Consider the following 23,935-nt stretch of genomic DNA (forward strand, 5'->3'; position numbering starts at 1 on the left):
AAGCTACCCTCTTTTATTTGCAGTCTAGGTTGCCTCTTTACAGATTCATTATTGCAAATCAGGCTCTAGTCCCCACCATTAAGTAATATTCTGTACTGAATTCTTATTATTCCTCCCAAAATTCTTGTAGGCTCCATATAAGCATTTTAGCTCAAATATAAATGCATGCCAGTGTAATCCTCTTTCCTTGCCAGTATCTCCTTACTATCACAAATCTTACATCATTACCTTTCCCCCCATTTCTTATGCTGTCAGAGCCCCTCTCACAATTACTATTATTGCTCCACTTCTCCTTTATCCCTGATATTCTGCTTAATGTCCATCCTTAAAACCTTTTTTTGCTAAATTCACATTTATTTTTATCCAGATGCATTACTGTAGCATTAGTCTTTGCACCCCATACTTAATACAACTAAATACTCTGCTTTTTGCTAGTACCTGTATGGCCATTTACATTCCCTGTTAGTATTAATACAGGAGCCATTCTGATAAAAAGGTATTGCTTCCGCATATTATACACGACGGTTCTTCTCAGTATACGTTTCCAGCTTACAACTTATATGCACACACTATTGTTTGACAGTCTGATCTTGTCTGTCGTTGTTTCTTCTCATCTCCATTTGAACCCATGTCACATTTTCTCAGAGTTTTTGCTTTAATGAAAACTCTCAGGAAAGAGAAAACTGAATAAATTTTGAAGACGCCAGTCCATTATAACTCACAGCAGATGCACACAGTTATTTACATTTACAAAAAAGAAGGTTACCCCTCCAAATATATCTGCATCCACAGGCATTACCTATTCTAAAGTTAGGGTTAAGCATGCCAAAGTACATGTTAGAGCCTGTGGACCAACTTTTTTTTTTTTTTTGACAATGTTAATTCATAGATTAGTACTAAGCTAACTGCCCTTGCGAGCCATTTTAAGCCTAGCCAGTTATCCCTTGTGAGACTCAAACCCTCCACTTTGTGTTTGCAAGGCAAACACCTTAAACATTAGGCCACCCTCCCAACTTTAGATTGCTGTATGTTCTTATCTCTTTTCTCCTGCCAGATGTGATAAATAACTTACATAATTTCATTTAAGTTTTACCTTTAAGAAAAAGTGCACTCAATACTCTTGAGTAATAAACTGAATTGTGCACTGTTATTTATTTATTTTATTTATTTGAGCATGCTGTGCTCCTCTCCTTCACTCTAACAGCCATCTCTAGAGCCCCACTTCCATCAGTTGTCTACAGGTTACTCCATTTCTACCACCAGGCTTGATTCAAATTATGTGAATTGACAATGTGGATCCTGAGAACATCCTTGAGGGTATGCTCTTGTATCTGCTGTTTTTTTTTCTCTCTCAAGACCTATTCAGGTTTCCCCCTACCTCCAGTTCATGTAGTAGTGTCATGAGGGGTGAGCATCCAATGGGAACGTGCAATGTCTTGCCCCACTTTTGTTGAAGCTCATCTATGTTTCCACCATAATTCCACTTAGACTACACCCTCCTTGCACTATGCCCAGTCTGTGCCAAGGATGTCTTGGAGAATGCCCAGACAACCTCCCTCACTCCCTGGGATGGCCACACAATCTTTCCTTTCCTGCCACAGACTCAAGCTTCTGAGTACTAGTTGAATCCAAGCACCTGGGCCATAGTCAGGGCTTTATCCATCTATGCCATGCTGCGGGCTGTGTGCTGTTATAGTTAATGCATCAAAGTACTGTTTCTGAGAAGGGAGCTGTTTACATAGTTATTCGCTTGCACCAGTCTCACTTCATTTATTTTCACTGAACTGCTTGCTAATTTCCATTTAAAAGTAACTATATTGTACCAAATAGATTTCACCTGAAACACCTTGTTCAGACCTTTAATGATTAATTGCTTGCACCTGCAGTCTCCTAACACCTTTGCTAATGGAAAAAAATTGTGATTAACTTTGCAAATGCAACAAAGAACCTTTTTCATTTAGAAAACACTTTCCAGACCTCTCCTGATCATTTGCTTATGCCTAATTATTATTCCCAGGTAAAAGCAGATACTATTGGAAAATAAACCGCTAATAGCTGTGCAAATTCAAAGAAAAATATTTTGCATGCTTTTAGTTTTTTGTTTTATTTTTCAAGGGTTGTTTTTTTGCTTATAAAGAAACTTGTCTGCAGCTTTAAACTAAAAATGATAAATTGCCTAGACATCCACCTCTATAAAAACAGGGGAAATTCCCCAACCTCACATTTAAATTATCTCTGCCTGCAAACGATATACCGCAACTTAGCAATATAATATTAATTAATTTATTTATTTAACATTTGTTAACCGGGAAAGTCCAACTTAAAACAAAGCCAATTTTCAGCGGAGGCCCGGGGAGAAATGCTCCAGACGCATGTCTTTATAACATGGGAAGAATCCGGAGCACCTGGAGGAAACCCACATAAATGCAGGGAGGACATGCATGCTCCGCACAGAAGGCACTCCAGCTAAGAATCAAACCAGAGAACCTCTTGCTATGAGGCGACAACGCTACCGCTGCATCACTGCTCTGTCCAACTTGCAATTTACATCATGAAGTTTTATGCAAATATTAATAAGATTAAAAACACTTACTTGCACTTTCTTCTTCAGTTCCTTCAGAGTCCTAAACATTAATGCCAAATTGGGGTTTAAAATTTAGAGATCACCCACTATTTTAACACAGTCAACAAACATCCATTTTTTTCAGCCACTTCATGCAGAATCACAGTTCACATGTCTAAACTACATCTAATTAGACTGCTTCACAGTCCCCCTCATTAATTTCTAAGTTTTACTTTGTTAATGGTCTACTTCCTGATCATCTTGACCTCCTGACACTGATCAGTGGTTCAAATCCAAGGTACTTCTGATTCTTCTATCCAGCTTCTGAGCCTTTTCTACTGAAGCATTTTCCTTTGGAGCAATATAAGAGGTTTCACTGGCAAAGCCTTTCTATGAAGGTTTGTTATTCTTAGAAAACTGAAGAGTCCCCTTCAGCTTGTAGGCTCACTGTTTGTTGGATAAGCTTTTTTGTTTCCTACTTAGCATGTTCTGCAGTCAAAAATGTCTTGGAACCTCTAGGAAAAAATATTCTGAAGGCAGCTGGATATAGCAACTTGAATCTCAAACCTGTCTCTCAGCATTCACTGATTGCCAGGATAAACATGCTTCTCTTCTGCCTGGTGTGCAATGAATAATTATTTTCTGCAAATACTCTGATATCTTCAGTTTCTAATACATTTCCTTTCTGCTGCAGTTTTGTAGGAGCAGCTCTTTCTGCTGTTATGATTGCATCTTTACTAATACAGATTTTGACTGCTTTATGACCAGATTTAGTGTATACACATGATGCTCTCTCTTGCCAAACAAATCCTGCTGTGGAGCACCAGTCCAGCTGCTTATTTAGACTTTAATAAAATTAATGCAGTCTTTTCTTTCCATTTTATATGATGGAGCAGGAAAAAAATCCCTGGATTTGATGTCAGTTTTCATTCTATCCTCAACTGTTTTCTGATCTGACTCCAGCCATTACTAAAGCTTGTGCCCACCAAAAAGCTCTTGAGCTGCTCCCTTGCCCATAATGCACTGACCCCTAACATACCTGAGATCTCGTTTGCCGCTTTTTGTAAAAAGATGTGGTCAGCATGAGATCTCGAACTTGCATTGGGATAAATGCTTTTTCTTGATCGTTTCACGTAACATATCTAAATATATTTTTCCCTTATCCTTTGCAGTCAGTTTAATTCTTGATGTATTGCTGTCAATCTCTCCTTTATTCTCACATATGGGTCTGATTTGATCCCCCAGATCCATCTTGGCCTTATGCAGAAGCTCCTCGTCTCCAACTAAGCTTTTGGGCATTTTACCCTTCCCAGAATGCACTTCCCCATTACCCCAGATTTTGTTTGCCGCTTCGCTGAGGATATGGTCCTTTGCTGGCTCTGGGCTAAGTGAAACGTTTTTTGACTTTTTTTCTTCATATTTCTTCATAATTTTAGATTTTCTGGAAGTTTTAAAACCCTATTTAGCTTAATTCTTGTAGAGAGTTAAAGACTTAGACCCTTTCAACCCTCCTAACCTCCGTTTTTTATTCACTGCGTTTCCCCTTCTAATCTTTAGCTAAAAAAAATGTGTTTTTTAGTTTAGCCTTTCTTTCGGTTTAGGGAGTCTGCAGTTTTTATTAGGACTTCTCTATCCTTCCTTTTGCTTTCTGGCTTTATATATACGTATATATATATATATATATATATATATATATATATATATATATATACACACACACACACACACACACACACACACACACACACACACACACAAAAACTCTTCATAGTAAAAGTTTATTGTAGTGATTGTTATTAGAATTAAGTACTGTTTATTTCAATACCCATTGTTATTTGCATTTATTGATATTAGCGAGACCCGCGGTTGTGCTGCGGTAGCGTTGTCGCCTCACAGTAAGACGCTGTCTGGTTTGATTCTCAACTAGAGCGTCTTCTGCGTGGAGACATGCGTGAATGGGCGTACCTTTGGTGAAGGTTGTGCATCAGGGCTGGTAACTCGGCACGTAAAAATCAACTACCAATCATTAGCGGACGGGTGTTCCGCTGTGGCAACCCCTAACCAGGAAAAGCCGAAAGACACAACAACAACAAAGTGAGTATGACTCAAAAGGACAAGGCAGACAAACCGTTAGGGTTAAAAAAATGCACTCAGTGTGGGAAGAAATGCCTTTGAGTGACTTTTACACTTTACATGTTTATTGTTTAGGGCCATTGGATTTGCAGGAGTCCTGCAGTATATGTCACCCCTTCAACCGAGTTTTCTTCGACAGGTATAACAAGCTCATGTTAAAAGGTATGATACAAGGCCCCTTTGCTGAACCATTTTCAGGTAGCAAGGAGTCCTCCAAATCTGGTTCTGCTTCGTCTTCTTCCACTGCAAAGGGATGTGATGGAGGAACTGTCAGATACCTTACAAGGAACTGTGGCTGATGAGGTTACAGATAAAGTAGCCTCTCAGCTCGCCACCCTAAATTCGGATGTTAACTCCTCAATGAGACTGATTTCATATGTAGCAGATGGAGCAAGTAGAGCTGCATTTTCAGGTATCACTATTAGGCGGCAGGTCTGGATGCAACTTTGCGATTTCCCGGAGCCTTTCAAGTCTTCCTTTGTGAATGCCCCCTTTGATGGCTCATCTCTTTTTGGGCACTAAGTGAAAGGAACGCTCACCAGGTGTGAATGGGAAGACAAGACCTTATCTGATGTAGGAGTACATTTTTCCACTCTGACCAGACCTTATCCCAAAGCTCAAAAATGTAGCAGAAAAATGTGGTTGCAAAAATCTCAGGGGTCTTTCCAGGACTCACAGGGTGAACGTTCCTCCAGAGTTAGAGGAGGGAACAATAATGGAAGACACCAACCTCGTGGCAGGGGAGACCCACAAAATCAAGGCTCTAGAGAGTCCTTCTTTGGCAAGCCCTTTCAGCGCTCCTGAAAGGAGGCCTGATTGCTCACCTCTGGAGCAGTCAGGGTCGGCTGTCTCTGCACCCACAGGCCTGACTACACATTACAAATGACAAATGGATACATCAAATAATATCCAGAGGTTACGTCATCCCCCTCATCCAATCCCTTCCTCAGAATGAGTCCCAGATATGCCACCCAGCAAAGGGATCAAGCAACCAAAGAAGTACAAAAGTTGCCAGACAAAAGAATCATCCAAGAAGTCCCCTTAGACCAAAAAGGATTCAGAACTTACTCAAGATTCTTTTTGATGGCAAAGAAAACAGGGGTCTGGAGATCTAGTCTGGATCTCAACAATCTAAACAAGTCAGTCAAAAAGAGCAACTTTCGAATGGTCACTTTACAGTCTATTAGATGATTTGATGTGCTAGATAGACCTTCAGGATGTGTACTACCATATATAAATGGACAGAAGCTCCAGAAGGCATGTGCACTTCCAGCTGGGAGCCAGTCATTGCCAGTTTTGAGCTCTGATCTCACTACAGCTTCCAGAGTGTTCACCAAATGCATGGCAGTGGTTGTAGCTCACTTGAGACATCAAGGAATCTGGTAGTTTTCAAACCTAGATGACTGTCTCCTAACTGCCACAACCAGACATCAGCTCTTAAGGCAAGAGAAACTACTACAAGTCTTTGCTGTCATCTAGGAATCATCTAACATTTTGAAAAATCTACTCTAGAACCCCGTCAAAATCTGATTTTCATAGGAGCACACTTAGATACAAGAAAAATTATAGCAAAACTTTCATCCAACAGAATTACTTCATTGAGAAATCAGGTAAAGGTTCTTATTCAAAAAAATACACTTAGGAGGCAGTCACTGGAAGCAAACTCCAACTTTTAATGGTGCTTCTGGTACCTCGGCAAACAGCCTTCAAGGAATATCATCAGCCACCAGCCATTCCCATTTTGTCAAACTGCTCTATATAAACAGTCATCTCATCACCCAATAATCTACTACAAAAACCTGCTTAAACAAACATACCCTTAAAAAGGGTAAAATATTTTTCCATATACAATGAATTACAAAACATCATATATATATATATATATATATATATATATATATATATATATATATATATATATATATATACAGTGTTATATCTTATACATTTAAGTTCACTTCCAGATTCATACCTTTAGGTTTTAAAGTATTATAATTTAAAATGAACCTGCTTTCCATTTTTAACAAACTAGCTAAAAAATCCCCACCCCTAGCAAGAAAAGGTGTAGCTAACACACTAAAGAAGAAACTAACATCTGAACCTCCATGTGGATTAATAAAGTGTTCAGCTACTGGGCTATCCAAATTCCTATTTCTATTATGTCCCAAATATTCCTATGGCAACAAAAACCAGGAAGAAGTGGGCAGGCTATCACCAGAGTTGCTGGGGATAGGTTGTTCACATCACATGACTCTTCAGTCATGTCTGGATCTGAAATTCAAGCTGGGAAGAAGAATGTTTCATTTGAGGACATTAGGCAACTAAACGAGATGGAACCAGTCACTCCAGAAGCACCATTAAAAGTTGGAGTTTCTTTCCAGTGACTGCTTCCTGAGTGTATTTTTTGGATATTTTGTGTTGCTGTGTGCTTGGATTTGTTCTACATCATGTCTTTGGAGGGAGCATCTGCTGTTCTTGGTATTTTCAGGGTGGATACTAACATGGAGCCTGCTGGTAACAAGGTATTTTTCCAGGACTGGTTGCAGGAAAGGAAAGACAAACTGGCAGGTATGGATCCCTGGACTGGTTTAAATCTGGGAGATTTTCTCAGTCATTTTGAATAACTAGAAAAATGTGTGGTGAAGGAACTGACCTTATTCTATGATACTATGTTGTTGGACAAGTATCTGGAATTGAATATTACCCCTAGGGGCCTTCGTGTAGATAAACTACCTGCCTATGACTTTACTGACGATGAGGCTGATTTATTGGAGGAGTGGAAGTAAGTTTCTACTCACTGTACTCTTAGTTGGCTGAACATTTTGGTTAAAAAGAACTAGAGCCATATAAGGTTCATAGTAACATTGAGGAATCACAAGAGGCGTTGGCCAAGGAAACAGCTGAACAGCCTTTTATTGAGTGTATGAAGGGCTTTAAAGTCTGATGTTAAGTTGTCAATCTCACCTTCATTCTTACTGGATGGGTTCGGAGCCGATCCTCGGCTCCGACTCGGCACTTGCTAAGCTCGAGAGCTAATTTTACCAGCTCGAGGCAACCCTATATCCCATTATGCAAGGCAGAAACTACCCAGATCTTGTTTGCCGCTTCGCTAACGAGGTGCCTCTTTTACCAGCTCTAGGTAAGTTTTTCTTATAATAAGACTTTTAGTCTCATCCCTTTTATTTTTCATAACCTTAGTAGTTTTGTGAACTTTAACGTTTATTTTAACCCTATTCCCGTTAGTGTTCCCTTTTTTTTTTTTTTTCGGGTTATTTATCCCCTTCCCTAGGTTAGGCCTTAGGCCTTTCCCTTTCCTAAATTTTCCTGTCAGGGATTTTTGTGTCTGTTTGAGTGTTGTATCCCTGTTTAGTTTAGATTTTTGGATTGGGTGTTATTTGTGTGTGTGTGTGTGTCTGTGTTTTTTCCTGTCAACTTGTGTTTCCTCGACACAGCTATGTCGAAGGACACAAAGGTCTCAGGCTTCAAGAAGTGTGACTCGTGCTGTCAGAAGATGTCTCTGACAGACGGTCACACTTCTTGTGTTTACTGCCTGGGACCTCTGCACCTGCAGGACTCTTGTGCTATCTGTCATGCCTTCAGCCCAAGAGTCCTGCAGGATCGCAGAAATAAGTTAATATTGAGGGGCTTATTAAAGCCTGAGAGCTCCCCGACTAAGTCGGCTCCGGGGAAGCCCTCGAAACCTTTTAAGCCTTCGGCTGCAAGTCCCAAGCCGTCGGCTACTGGTTCAACTTCTTTAGTGTCGAGATCGGCTCCGGCCGGAGCCGATCCTTCCATTCTAGAAGTCACAGTATCGGCTCCATCCGGCGCTGATACTGCCAGATCTGGACACTCAGTGTCGGCTCCGGCTGGAGCCAATGTATCCTCAGCTCCTTCGGCTCCACCTATCTCTAAAAAGAGATCTCGATCCCCCTCATTGGAATCAATATGTTCGGCTCTGAGATCACCCCTGCTCTCGGAGCGGAGCCATCGGAGCCGTTCTTCTCGGTCATCCAGGCTGTCTGATCACGACCTTGAGAGAGTGGTGAGTAGACTATTAAAGTCTCAGGCATTGGCCCAAATGCTCCATAGCCCGTCTCAACAGACGGTAGCTATTTCACATCCACGTAACATTCCTCCTTCAACTCTTTTACAGAGCTCGGAGCCAGAGCTCCTCGGAGCCGTGACTGTTGTAGCTTCGGAGCCGATACCACCCCTTTCGGCTCCGTCGTCCTCTGCTCCGATTTCCTCCTTGAGGCCTTCATTGGAGGGATCTAGGCGTCTGGTCTCTCTCGTCGGCTCCGAGGGGGCGAGTGGCATTGGACCCTTGTCCGACCCCGTTCTCCCTCTCGGGGCTTCGGCGTTGGTGAGCTCCGCCCTGACATCTGCCTCGGAGCCTTCCTTCTCGGTGAGGCCTGGAGTTCCTATCTCTTTGGAGCGGGAACCTTCTGGTCTCTCTGATGGGGGAGCCTTCGAAGTGATGAGGAGTGTACTTGCCCCTGGGAGTAGTCAACGGTCAGTTCCATCAGCTCCTCCCACTGCAGTTCCTGCTGACGTCTCTTCCCACTCTCTTGCTCCCGGACCCAGAGATCCAACGCCTCAGCTTTCCCCATTGGGAATATCTTCCTCTTCTTCCGAGGCTTCTCCTGATCCATCAGGTGAACCTCCGCGTAAGAGGACATGTAAGAGAAAACATCTAGACTCCCCCGAGTCTATTACATCTGATACTGACTTGGATGAGTCGGAGGGATCCCCAAGGTCCTCCTCTGAGGATGTCTCTTTCTCAGACATCCTTGAACTCCTTAAGCAGAGGGGGAACTGGCCCTCCATTAATCCTTCTGAGGACGAGTCAGTATACCTGGAGGCGTTCGGATCTCGACCCTCCACCTCCTGGGTGTCTCCGCCTTTCGACCCTCTTATGGACGTAGTGGCTTGGAAGGCGTGGATGGCCCCGGATTCGGTGGAACCTATTCCTAGGAGGCCTTCTAAATTCATTACGGCCCCACCAGATAGGCAATATTTGACAAAAGGTGTCCCGGTTGATGCCATGGTGGTAGAGCTGCAGCCACCAAGAAGGAACTAGCTGATCCTTCAGTACCTGTCCATCCTCCTAACAAGGATTCTAGGATTATGGACAGGTACGGCAAGCGGATTTTTTCTTCAGCGACCTTTGCCATGCGATCGCTGAACTACTTGTGTCACTTCACCCGCCTTCAAAGAGATGTTCTTAAAGAGTTGGGAGAAGTTTTACAGGATCCGTCAGCTGCTGGGGCTCAGGATAAGATTAGCTCACAGCTAGGAATCCTTAACTCCATTGTTAACTCCTCCATGCGGCTCATTTCTTATGCAGCCGATGGAGCAAGTAGGGCCGCAGGCACAGGAGTGGCTTTAAGGCGTCAGTCCTGGATGCGGCTTTGTAATTTTGCAGACCCCTTCAAGGCGTCCTTCACAAACTCCCCTTTTGATGGCTCGACCTTGTTCGGGCCTCAAGTGAAAGACACTTTGACTAGATGCGAACAAGATGGCAAGACTCTTTCTGCCGTAGGAGTCCATTTCTCCACCCCTTCAAGACCTTACCCAAAAGGTCAGAAGGGAGGGAAGATGTGGTTCCGCAAATCTCAAGGAGTCACGCCTGAAGCACGAGGTCAGTTTACCCCCAGAGTCAGAGGGGGTAACAACAACAGACGCCACCCTAGGGGCAGAGGGGGTCCGCAGAATCAGGGTAGCAGAGAGCCTCTTTCTGACAAACCCTTCCAGCATCCCTGAGATGTTGCCCGATTGTCCACCTTCGGAGGCAGTCGGGGAAAGATTATTGCTGTACCCAATAGCCTGGCTTTCCCTTTCTCAAGACAAATGGGTACAGTCGATTATATCCGAGGGTTACAAAATTCCCTTTATTCAAACCCCAATTCAGCAAAAGGGAACCCTTCCAGACATTCCACCCGGTCTAAGGGAACTAGCAGTACCAGAGATATCAAAACTGCTAGCAAAAAGAGCCATCCAGCCAGTCCCAGCAGACCAAATAGGATCCAGAATCTACTCAAGGTTCTTTTTAGTACCAAAAAAGACAGGGGACTGGAGACCAATATTAGATCTGAGCAAACTAAACAAGTTTGTAAAGAAAACAAGATTCCAGATGGTCACGCTTCAGTCCATTCTACCCTTTCTGGGCAAGGACAATTGGATGTGCTCGGTAGATCTTCAGGATGCGTACTATCACATAAAAATTCACAGGCACTCCAGAAGATTTCTCCGCTTTCGGCTGGGGACCAGTCACTTCCAATTCAGGGCCCTGCCCTTTGGACTCACTACAGCCCCCAGAGTGTTCACCAAATGTATGGCAGCGGTTACGGCTCACCTGAGACGTCAAGGATTCCAGGTGTTTCCATATCTAGACGACTGGCTCCTCACTGCCACCACCAGGCATCAACTTCTCCAGGCCAGAGATTACACCATTCACATTTGCAGAGGGCTAGGGATTTCTATAAATTTCGAAAAATCTGCCTTGTCGCCTTGTCGATCTATTACTTTTATAGGTGCAAAATTGGACACCGTACAACTTTCAGCAAAGTTAACAGACCAAAGGATCTTGGACATTCAAAGTCACGTCCAGGTGATTCTTCTCGGCTACAAAATTCAGGCCAGATTTGCTCTGAAAGTATTGGGTCTTATGGCAGCCGCCATAACACTTCTTCCCTTCGCTCGTTTTTACATGCGTCTTCTACAATGGATGCTATTCGCCCAATGGTCCTTTCAACAACTACCCATGTGTCACAGGATCATAATAACTCCAACTTGCAAAAGGCATCTGACCTGGTGGATATCGTCCCCTCAAGTCCATCAAGGCAGACCCTTTGTTCCTCCTGCCCCGGTCGCCATGGTTACATCGGACGCCTCCCTGATCGGGTGGGGGGGGGCATTATCAGGGCAGGATGGTCCATGGCACTTGGCAACCTTTCGAATACCATCTGCACATAAATGTCCTGGAGATGAGAGCAGTGCTTTTAACGTTGCAAGCCCTCAACGACTCTCTTCCCCTGGGAACTATTGCAGTCCAAACGGACAATATGTCCGTAGTGTGGTATATCAACAAACAGGGCGGAACCAAGTCCTATCCACTGTGTCGAGAGGCTCTCAGACTTTGGCAGTGGGCAATCTCTTCTCAGTGGTTTCTAATAGCAACGCATATCCCCGGAAAATCCAACATCATAGCGGACAGGTTGAGCAGAGCTATTCTCATGCCTCACGAGTGGTCTCTCAAACAATCAGTGACGGAAGAGATTTTTCAGGAGTGGGGCCTTCCTTGCTGCGACCTTTTTGCTACACCTCAAAACAGCAAATGCCCAGACTTCTTCTCTCTCTTCCCCCTTCCAGGCCATCCCCCCAGAGACGCTCTAACCCAAGATTGGCCCCGGGGACTTCTTTATGCTTTTCCCCCCTTTCCTCTGATACCTCAAGTAATTCAGAAAGCAACCGCCTTGAGAGCCAAGTTGATTCTCATTGCCCCTTATTGGCCTCGACAGATATGGTTTCCGTTCCTACATCGTTATCTCTTGGTACAGCCATGGCATCTGGACCCAGTTCCAGATCTTCTGACCCACCAGTCGGGGCAGCTGCACCAATCCATACCTTCTCTCAACCTCACTGCTTGGTTGCTCCACCTCCATCCTTAGCCAGGCTTCCTATGATTTCTAATCCCGTCCGGGATATCATAGTAGCTTCCTTAAAATCTTCTACCAGAAGGATTTACACTAGTAAATGGCAACGTTTCTCCTTCTGGGCAAAAGCTAGGAATATAGACCCCTATACTGCTCCGATTCATTCGGTCTTGGACTTCCTAGCTGAGATTTTTCATTCAGGATCCTCTTCCTCCACAGTAAAAGTTCAACTGGCAGCCATTTCGAATTTTCATATAGGCCTTTTGGACCACAACATTATGTCACATAAACTATGCAAGGCATTCCTTCGAAGTATCTTTTTACTTAAACCTCCGATTAGAGACCCCCCACCACAGTGGGATCTAAATTTAATTTTAACATCCTTGATTCTCCCCCCTTTCGAACCTGCGGCTGCCTGTTCGTTGAAACTTCTTTCTTGGAAGACACTCTTTCTAGTCGCCATTACTTCTGCCAGGAGAGTATCTGAGCTTCATGCTCTCTGCATTCGTCCTCCCTACTTAATCTTCCACAAAGACAGGGTATCTCTAAGGACTAATCCGTCTTTCTTACCCAAAGTGGCATCGCAGAAGAACTTAAATCAATCCATTGATCTTCCAGTTTTTTTCCCAAACTATTCTGATAGAGCGGAACAAAAATTACATTGTCTTGATGTTCACCGCCAGCTCCGATATTATCTAGACAAAACTAAACATTTTAGGAAATCTGATCAACTGTTTCTATCCTATGCAGAGAACAGGAAAGGCCTTCCAGTTTCCAAGGTGACTTTATCTAGATGGCTGTCTTCTGTGATTACTTACATTTATCAGCTCAGAGGCAAAGAGTTGATTTCTAGGCCAAAAGCCCATTCTACCAGAGCTCTAGCTACATCTATAGCCTTTCAGGCTAGACTTCCAATAGACACTATTTGTGCAGCAGCCACATGGGCTTCTCCTCATACCTTTGTTTCACATTACAAATTAGACTTGGCCTCCAGAGACAGAGCGAATTTTGGTTCCACCGTTCTCAAGAGTCTGTTCCATTGAGCCACCCAGGATAGAGGTGCTAGGGACGCGGTCCCATCCAGCAAGAATGAAGGTGAGATTGACAACTTGACATTAAGAAGTTATGTACCTACCATAACGTTCCATGTTAGTTGTCTTCTCTCGCCTTCTTTCTTGCGTCCCGCCCTCCATCCCCCTAGCCTGGTCAGACTGAGAAGATTATGCCTCTTCTCTTAAGAGGCTTTATCCTTTTTTCTAGCTAATCAGCTTCTAGTGTCACTACATTAGGTTGATCCTTTTCAGAGGATTATGATGATTATGATTGTCTTTTTTAGTATTGTTACTTTTCTTCCTCCTTTTCAGTTGGAAGAATATATTCCATAATTTCCTTAGCTACCAAATGAGATCTGGGTAGTCTCCGCCTTGCATCATGGGATATAGGGTTGCCTCGAGCTGGTAAAATTAGCTCTCGAGCTTAGCAAGTGCCGAGTCGGAGCCGAGGATCGGCTCCGAACCCATCCAGCAAGAAAGAAGGCGAGAGAAGACAACTAACATGGAACATTATGGTAGGTACATAACTTCTTATTTGGTTAAGGCTGAGAATGAGGTTGTGGATCAGAAAAAAAAAGAAACTCAACCATGATATAACGGACTTTGGTAAAGACCAAGTATTCCTATGGCAACAGAAACCAGGAAGAAGGGGGCGGGCTATCACCAGAGTTGCTGGGGATAGGTCGTTCACATCATGTGACTCTTCAGTCTCGTCTGGATTTGAAATGCAGGCTGGAAAGAAGAAAGTTTTGTTTGAGGACATTAGGCAACTAAACAAAATGGGACAATCACTGCCAAAGGATTTTCAGTCCAAGGAGAGAGGCCAGAGTCTGAGAAATCGAGGGGGTAGGAAGAAATAGTGAAAATGAAGTTTTTCAGCGATCTAGTGAAGAATCTATCTTGGGTGGCATATATAGTAAGTACTTCGATAAAATGTGACTGATGTTCATTTTTGTAGCAAAAATTAAGAAAATAGGGTATGTATTCCTGGTCAGCTGCATATTATAAACTTATCAAATGCCATTATTACTAAAGACCTTGAACATTTTTGCTAAAAGGAAACAAGTTTGTTCCTACTTGTTTTCCATCTTTGACAGATGTTATTTTGGACATTAACAAATTTTGTAGAAAATTGTATTTACAAGTATACTCTGAAGGAAAACAAGCACTTGTAGAAACTGATGATGTTGAAATGTTTGATGTAGAAGTTTCATGGCTTGACATGTCTATATATGAAAATTAATTGGTAGATATTTTTTCTAAAAATGAAAGTGAAGGGGAAGTAGGTTATTTCAATGGTTATGGGAAATTAAACGTGCCTCATTTTTCTAATTCTAGTACTTTCATTCCTCCTAAATGTTCTAACATTGTTCAAAGTTTTGAAAGGGTATTATGTATATAAAAAAAGTGGAACTTTGAATACCATAAGTTTGTTAGATCTAGAAAAGTGTATAATTTATCTAGGGGTGAATGGGATACTTTAAAATCATGTAGAAGTTCAGAATGTGATGTTAAATTTTGTCAGGCAGAAAAGGGGGTAACTGGGTGTTGTTTTCCAGGAGAAGTATGATAAAATTGTTTTTGATTTTTTAGCTGGTCCAGAATATGAAAAATTGGCAAACAACCCCAGGAAATATTACAACAGTCATTTAAGAGAAATTTTGGATAAAGGGGAAATACTTGTTTATTTTCACAGAGAGGGATGTAAGCAAATTGTGTGTTAAATATCCCAAAGACACATAATTTTTTATGCCATCCCTAAAGTGTACAAGAGTTTAAATGACCCCCCCGGTAGACCAATTGTGGCGGGTGTGGGGTCATTTTTGCAAAATATTGGGATCTTTTTGGATTTTCATTTAAAGAGTTTTCCTTCCCATATTAAGTGCACTGCTGATATTTTTCAGGAAGTGAAGAAAATTCAGTGGGGTCAAGATTTTTACTGGGCTACAGTCGATATTAAAGCTTTATACACCAACATTAAAAGAAGGTGGGGATTAGAAGCAGCTCTTTGGATGTTAGGGGAGGGACCACGTACAGTCCATCTGGTGGAAGTATTGGAATTTTGTTTAACACAAAATTATTTTTGTGTTGGGGTGATTACTTTTTGCAGAAAGAAGGCACAGCGCTGGGGGCTTCTTTTGCCCCCAGCTATGCTATTATTTTTATGGCCTTTTTTGAGAATAGATTTTTTATTCTACAGAATTTTTTCTAAAGATTGTTATTTTGTTTAAGCATTGCATTGATGATTTAATTTTTATATGTAGTGGGAATTTGGTTGAGTTTTCTTTATTTATTGATCAGTTAAACCAGAACGAATTGGGTTGTTTACCTTTACTGTTGATAGAACGAATATACAGTTTTTGGATGTGGAATTATTATGTCAAGGAACATTTGAAGGTAGAACATAAACCCCATGTGAAGCCTACTGCAGTTAATAATTTTTTACAGGCTAGTAGCATGCATCCATCACATTTAATGGAAGCATTGCCTATGGGTGAATTTAAAAGGATTTATGAGAATGCTTCTGATAAGAATTTGGTGGGTGAAGAGTTTATGAAGGTGGAATGGAAATTGTTGCAAAGGGGTTATTCAAATGTCAGTTTGAAAAAAGCTAAGGATAGTGTTTTAAAGGTGGGGGGTAGTAGCTGTGGTAGGAGTTATAATGGTTTTAATAGGCATCATTCTGATCAGGATACTGATAGGCAGGATAAAGTATTGTTTTTTGTTACCAGATTTTTCCCATTTTCTGATATTTTGAGGAGGTCAGTGAAATATTGTGACTTGTGGTATGTGAAGATGAGCAACTAAAGCATTTGTTCCCTTCACATGTCACATTTTCTTATCAAAGATATTTAAATGTAAGGGAGTTGTTAGGTTGTAAAAAGGTTTCTTTTCAGGGGGCTAACATCATGGGTTCCTTCCCTTGTGGAAGATGTAAAGTATGTTCTAGGATTAAGAACATTTTCAAGTAGAAAAATTAATGGTAATTATTTTGTTCTATGGGAAGGTTTTCATGTGTTTCTTGTAGGGTGGATTATATTGTAGGGTGTGGGTGTACTCCTGTGAGGTGGTATGTTGGACAGACAAAACGTATATGGTAAAAGTTAGAATTCTTGAACATCTGGGACATATTAGAAATAGGAATTTGGATAACCCAGTAGCTGAACACTTTATTAATGCTTATGGAGGTTCTGATGTTAGTTTCTTCTTCAGTGTGTTAGCTACACCTTTTCTTGCTAGGGGAGGGGATTTTTTATCTAGTTTGTTAAAAATGGAAAGCAGGTTCATTTTAAATTATAATGCTTTAAAACCTAAAGGTATGAATCTGGAAGCGAATTTAAATGTATAAGTTTTAACAGTGTATATATGATGTTTTGTAATTCATTGTATATGGAAAAATATTTTACCCTTTTTAGGGGTATGTTTGTTTAAGCAGGTTTTTGTAGTAGATTATTGGTTGATGAGATGATTATTTAATTGGAGCAGGTTGGTGTAAAATGGGAATGACTGGTGTCTTATGTTATTCCTTGAAGGCCGTTTGCTGAGGTACCAGCAGCACCATTAAAAGTTGGAATTTGTTTCTAGTGACTGTCTCCTGAGTGTATTTTTTGGATATTTCATGTTCCTCTGTGTTTGAAAGTTCTTTTTCTCAAGAAAAGTGCATCTGCAAAATTAGTACTACAAGTCTTGGGAACAATGGCAGCTTCGATAGTACTGGTACCTCTAGCCCACCTTCATATACGAATCCTGCAATGGTTGTTGTCGATCCAGTGATCCTTTCTAGAACTACCAGTGTCTGACAAGATCTTGATTATTTATGTATGCAGAAAGGATCTTTAATGGTGGATCCATTCCGATCAAGGTCGTCCATTTCTGCCCAATCAGCCCCAGACCATGGATGTCTCCCAGATAGGGTGGGAGGAACATTATCTGTGAAGGACAGTCCAAGGTACCTAGTCCCCACACAAGGCCCATTTGCATTTAAATGTTCTAGAGATGAGAGCAGTGCTTCTAGCCTTGCAAGCCTTTCAAGACTCTCTTCCTCTGGGAACGATAGAAGTCCAGTCAGACTACATGTCAGTAGTCTGGTACATCAACAAACAGGAAGGGACCAGATCTTATCTTCTTTGTTGGGAAGCTCTCCGAGTTTGACAATGGGAGATCTCTTCCAATTGCTTTCTGATAGCAGTGCATATTCTGGAGAAATCCAGTGTAATAGTGGACAAGCTCAGCAGGGCAGTTTTGATGCCTCATGAGTGGTCCCTCAAACAAGAAGTTGCAAAAAAGATTTTCAGAAATGTCAGCCTTGTTGCAATCTGTGTGCATCACATATGAACAACAAATGCAGCAGCAACTTTGCCTTAATCCATCCTGAGGGGGAGTCACTGAGGGATGCACTGATACATGATTGGTCCCCAGGACTTCTGTATGCTTATCCTGCATCTCCCTTGATTCCCAAGTATTACAGAAAGCAAGTATGTTGAAGAGAACAATCATCCTCATTGCCCCTTCTTGACCCTGACAAATTTGGTTTCCCTTTCTTTGGCCTCACCTTCAGGAAGATCCATGGATTCTGGACCCAGTTCCAGACATAGTTTCACATCCGCAAGGGATGGTTCTTCCGGACTTGAAAAATCTAAAATTGACAACATGGCTGCTCTGATTCCAATGATAGCCAGGCATCCTCTTTTATCTTCTCTGTTGAGACACATTTTGCTGTTTTCACATAAATCTTCCACACAGAAACTTTACAGAAGCAATTGGAAAAGGTTTGCTGTGTGGACCATGGACAATAATGTTGATCCTTTTACTGGTCCACTTCACTTCGTTCTGGAATTTAGCAAAACTTTTTAATGAAGGTGCTGATGCAGCGACTGTAACAGTTCAGTTAGCTGATATTTCTAATTATCATCTAGGAGAGAATGGTTCTCTTGTCATGTCCCATAAGCTTTGTAAGACATTTTTAAAAGGAGTTTTGTTGCTGTAACCACCTTATAAAAGTTCTTCTCCCCCTTGGGATTTAAATTTTGTATTATCTCATATGATTCATTCTCCGTTTGAGCCTTCAGCAAATTGTGGGGTAAAATACTTGGTTTGGAAAACAGTTTTTCTGGTGGCTTTTACTTCAGCAAGAAGGGTATCTGAGTTACAAGCATGGTCTATAAACCCACCCTATTTGCTATTTCATAAAGACAGAGTTTCATTACGAACTAACCCTTCTTTTCTGCCCAGAGTAGTCTCTAAAACTAATCTCAATCAATCCATTGAACTGTCAGTTTTTCCCCAATTTCCAAAACAAAGGAAACTATCTGTTACACTTATTAGATGTTCACAGACAATTGCATTTTTACTTACACAGACCAAAGGATTTTAGAAAAACAGATCAGTTGTTTGTTTCCTTTTCTGAAGCAAAAAAAAGGCTTGCCAGTTTCCAAAGTTACCTTGTCAAAATGGCTAATTATTATCACTTTTATTTATAAAACCCAAAATAAACAATTGCCTAAACCAGTCAAAGGACATTCTACCAGAGCTGTGGCTACTTCTTCAGCTTTTCTGGCCAGAGAATCTTTAGACAATATTTGCGCAGCAGCCACATGGTCAAACCCCCATACTTTTATTGCGCTTTACAAAGAGGATTTGGCCTCCAGGGATAGCGCTTCTTTTGAATCAATGGTTCTGAGGAATATTCTTCCATGAGCCACCCTAGATTTAGGTTGCTAAGGACGCTGTCCTATATGTGAGAATAAAGGCGAGATTGACAACAACACATAAAGATGTTATGTACTTACCATAATGTTCCATGCGTGTTGTCCATCTCTGCCTTTATTCTCACAACCCTCCCACCAGCCCCCTTCCTAGACTCCTGGAAGAACAGGTGTCACAAAATGAGACCTTCAAGGACTCCTTGTTATTTGAAATGTTTCTTTAAGTACTTTGAATAGTATTACTTCTGTCTTTTTCTATATAACCACTGGCTACTTTATTGGGTAAACAAGATCTGAGGTAATTGGGAGGTGAATTCTGGGAAGGGTAGAAGGCCCAAGAGCTTAGTTGGAGGCCATGAACTTCTGCATAAATCCAAGACGGATCCTACCCATATGTGAGAATAAAGGCGGAGATGGACAACACACATTGAATGTTATGGTAAGTACATAACTTCTTTTTTTTACCATCGTTGGAATTTTTTTCTTACAATCTAACAACTTTTCCTATAGTACACATTGGTGTAGTTCTTCATACCATTGTTAGTTTTTCCCCTCACTTTTCTCTTGCTACATTAAAAAACTTTCATTTTTCTCTATTTTCTTCTCCTTTTTCTCTCCTAAGTTGCTTGACAAAGGACTGGCCGGCTTCAAGTAATGTCAAAAGTGTGGGTATAAATTAACCCACTCAGATGCCCAAGCCTTATGCATTTGTTGTTTAAGCCTTCAACATCTTCAAGATGATTGTTCTTTCTGCAAAATTTTCAGTCCTAAGGCCATAGGTGATAGAAAAAATAAACTCATTTTGAAGGGTGTGCTTCCATCTTCAGTTGGAGAGACTATTGCTAGGGCTCAATACCCTAAGTCTAAAACTAAGGAGACTTTAAGTCTCCAAGACTGTCAACTTCTTTGACTCCTTCCTTGGAACCGCCGAAGAAAAAGAACCAAGACAAGATCTGAAATCTCACAGATCCACTCTCCTTTGGATCCGATAAAAAAAATCTTCAGATCTGAAGACACTACCGAGAACTAGATATTCTCCAACTTTGGATCCAGTGCCTTCTAGGGTTTCCTGTCCCTTTCTGGAGAGACATCATTCCAAGTCACCAACCTTTGCCTTGTCTCATTCTTCCAGGAGTCTAACTGATGAAGATGTGAACAAGATGATGAGATTTCTCTCAGCGTAGATGCAGGTGGGTGTTATTCTAGGTCTTACCCCCTCTGGTCAGGGAGCCCATCCATCTGTTACACCACCATTATCTGCTCCTTCTCTAATCCCTTTAGTTGTTTCAGAGTCCCTGCATCTGAATCTTCTGAGTCCATCCGGCTCGGATCCTAAGATACCTTTATCTTTGGATCCAAAGACTTCTCTGAGTGCACTGGCTCCAACTTCTTCAGATTCAAATGACTCTTGGCGCTGAAGCTGCCTGGTTGGATCCGAGGCATTGGAATTGACCCCGAGGTTTTCAGAGCCATCTCTGCCCCTCGGAGCTTCGACATTGGATAGCTTGGCTCCGACTTCTCCTTCGGGAAGGTTACTATTGCGGAACAGGTAGACAATGGTCCAGAAGCCTGCCTTCTTGGAACTGCTGTCTTTCCTTCACTCTGGAGTGATCTGCCTTTGAGGTAATGAAGAGGGTGTTTTCTGTTCCAACAGGACTGATGGTTCCAGCCCCTTCATCTCTCCAAACTGGTTCCAAGATGTCTCTGTGCTTAGAGCCACGTCATTTTACACCACAGGGAGAGCCAGTTCAGAGCCTTCAGACCACCCAACAGGGTGTTACAGTCTGTTCCAGCACATCACTGGAATATCCCACTGATGAAGTCCTTCAGAACGGGAAGTGCAAGAGGAAGCATTTGGACTCTCCGAAAGAGTCAGTCATTGAGGGTACTGATTTTGATGAAGAAGGGTCCCCACGATCACCATTGGAAGATGTCTCATTTGGAGACATTCTTGAGATCCTGAAGCAGAGAGATAGTTGGTCCTGCAGCAACCATTCACCGAAGGAATCAGTATTTGTCAAAGCTTTTGAAGTTGGCCGGTCTACCTTCCAGTTTACTTCACCTGCCAATGAGCTTATTGATTTGATCTCTAGGCGGGTGTGGAAGTAACCTGACTCAGAGGAGCCAATCCCTAAGAGGCCAGATTGGATTCTGGTTCCACCCGTTGGGAAGGAATTCTGGATGAAGTAAGGAGACGTCCGTGGATGCCATGGACATGGCGGCGACCACCAAGAAGGAACTTGCTGAACAGAGCTCATTTTTTCATCCCTCTAACATGGAGTCTAGGGCAATGGATAGATTTGGGAAGTATGTAAACCACACTCAAAAGAACAAGCAACAGTCTTTTACCACAAAAACGTCAGACCAGTAAATCCACTCCACCAATAACATGATAAATTATTAGGAGTCTTTCTTCCTTCTTTTTTCTTTTAATAAAAAGCAGCAATAGCAAAACAGCAGCACAATACAGCAGTGTAAAATCCACAGGATAACTTCTCTAGCGCTTTGGCTTTCACAACCTTTTCAGAGTACATTGTTTATTACAAATACATTTTCCTTTTATACAATTTAATAAGAACACACCCCACAATCTTTCAATTATTTCTAATTGCATCTTAAAGACATATAAAAAACTTTTCCAGTTACACTCCTTGTTTAAATCTTTTGGATATACAGTATCATTTTTTAAAATAAAGATTCTTTTTGCCTTAATTCGTATTTCAACTCCTCCGGTGTTAAAAAACCTTCCTTACACTGTTCCAATATTGTTGCTTGTAACCCCTGAAGATTCCCCTCATGGAATTTATGATAATGTTCCGCCACTGGGTTAACTAACCTACTTTTTTTTATATCCCTCACATGTTCTTTAAGTCTCACCGAAAAATTTCCTATATAATATTTGTTGCATGGGCACCTCAGACCATATATTATACCTGCAGTATTACATCTAAAATTAACACATTCTTGATATTTTCTACCATTAATTTTAGAAAAAGTTCTAACAATATATTGGCATACCGCACAATTCCCATATGGAAAGGTACCTTTTTCTGTTATATCCTTCAAATACAAATTTTCTTGTCTTCTGAAAGTACCATGTACCAATAAATCTCTTATACTTCTACCATTGCTATAAGTAAATTTTAAATTCAAGTTTTTTAACACCTGCTCTTCTTTTTTTATCATCTGCCAATAATATTTCACTATACCCTCTAACTTTTCAGAAAAAGGTGTATATTTAGATATAAAATAGATATCTTCCTTAACTTTACCATAAGGTTTGTTTTTAATATTACTATTATTATTTCCATTCTTATAATTATTTACCCTCAGTTTCTCCAGTCCTTTGTTTATTTGTTCTACACTATATCCTCTCCTATAAAACATTTCTGTCACATTTTTATTTCATTATTCACATTTTCCACATTATTACATAACCTACTAACCCTCATAAATTCCCCATATGGAATTGAGTTAATAGTATGTGTGGGATGACAACTTGTTCCAAATAAAATATGATCCCGAGTTTCAAATTTTCTATGGACTTTCGTTCTTATCCATCCCCCATCCTTACCTTCCAAGTGAACATCCAAAAAGTTAACCTTAGTCTCTTTTTGTAAACCATCAAAACTCAGGTCAAACCTATTCTTTTCCAGATCCTTTACAAATTCTTCCACTTTATCAAACCCACCTTTACACACAAAAATAAGATCATCTATAAATCTATAATGTTTCAGTATGTCATCTATAAAAATTATTATGATATACATATACATTTTCATAATATCCCATAAAGAGATTAGCATACATGGGGGCGAATGCCGCCCTCGTTGCTGTTCCCTGCATCTGTTTATATAAGATTTTATCAAATTCAAACATGTTGTTCTCTAGACAAAATAAAGTAAGTTCTTTCATGTACTCCGTTCTAGGATTGTTCCTAGAAAAAATTCCAGGGCCTCTAATCCATAACTATGTTTGATATTTGTATAAAGACTCACCACATCTGTTACTATAAAGTACATGTCTTTTTCGCATTCTACCCCTTTTAATTTTTCCAGGAAGTCGACTGAGCCTTTTATATAAGATGGTAGCTTTACAACCTCATTCATAAAATAGCCATGTAAAAAATTGGCTAAATTTTTTGTAAAATAATTGCAAGCTGAAACTATTGGTCTCCCAGGTGGGGTAGTTATATTTTTATGAATTTTAGGCAGACTGAAAAAGTTTGCCATAGTACATCCTTTTCTACAAAGTTTTCTTTCCTTGTCGACAGTTGTAAAATATTTCATCCTAACTTCTTTTGATATAAGTTCATCAAACTCACATAAAGCTTTCTCATATACATCTTTATGTATTTTCTTATGTACAATTTCATTACTTAAATGTCGATCACACATATTCCAATGTTTGTTTGTCTTTCGGCTTTTCCTGGTTAGGGGTCGCCACAGCGGAACTCCGGTCTGCTAATGATTGGCAGTAGGTTTTCATGAACGCTGAGGTGCCAGTACTGTCTATAATTCATAATAACCAACTTTCCCCCTTTATCCACTGGTTTAAATACCAGCTCACAGTTATCACACAATTCTTTTAAACATATCCATTCTTGTTTACTTATATTATATTCCTTTTCTTTCTTCATAAAATTATAATATTCATTTTAAATTGCATAATTTAACATATGATATAATTGTTGAATATTTTCATTCCTGAACAGTGGAATACAATTACTTTGCATTTCCATTTTTCTAGTATCAAAGCAGCAATAAGCATTTTCTTCCATACTCATTTCAGAATAACATGAGTAGAAACTATCATTACTAGTTTCCA

General features: G+C 40.9%; 1 protein-coding gene across 1 annotated transcript in view; it reads left to right on the plus strand.

The window, feature by feature from the left end:
* DNAH2 (dynein axonemal heavy chain 2) overlaps positions 1 to 23,935 on the plus strand; it is a 6,636,854-nt gene that overhangs the window by 4,370,968 nt on the left and 2,241,951 nt on the right. The window lies entirely within an intron of this gene.

This window comes from Protopterus annectens, chromosome 7.part0, assembly GCF_019279795.1.
Source record: "Protopterus annectens isolate FY-2018-M chromosome 7.part0, PAN1.0, whole genome shotgun sequence".
NCBI classification, from domain to species: Eukaryota; Metazoa; Chordata; order Ceratodontiformes; family Protopteridae; genus Protopterus; species Protopterus annectens.